The sequence below is a fragment of the Anneissia japonica genome, unplaced genomic scaffold, assembly GCF_011630105.1.
Source record: "Anneissia japonica isolate Jap-2015-1 unplaced genomic scaffold, ASM1163010v1 scaffold493_len2256704_cov171, whole genome shotgun sequence".
NCBI classification, from domain to species: Eukaryota; Metazoa; Echinodermata; class Crinoidea; order Comatulida; family Comatulidae; genus Anneissia; species Anneissia japonica.
The window spans coordinates 218,521-218,861 of NW_022727062.1; positions in this window are offsets into that span (position 1 = coordinate 218,521).

The window sequence follows — 341 nt, forward strand, 5'->3', positions numbered from 1 at the left end:
AAAGTAGTCTTCTTATCTTATTTTTAAAATTGTGTAAGAAGTATTTAAATATACATGAACATGCATTTAAATGACATGTACATTCTTTTAAAATCGTATAAATGTTCTGGCTTCGGGGGTCCCCCCCCTTGACCCCACCCGGGGCCCTTTGGCGGACCCCTGGACTCCACGCCCACTCAGAACCCCCCCTTGACGCATGCTGGCTACGGGCCTGTAGCCACTGTGTGTGCGCTGAACCCTGGAGATCTCGAGGTCCCCGGTTCAATTCCCATCGCTGCCTCTCCTTGTGTTTCAGCTAGAGGGCTGAAATACAAGTTACATAGCGCACCGTCTTTCGGATG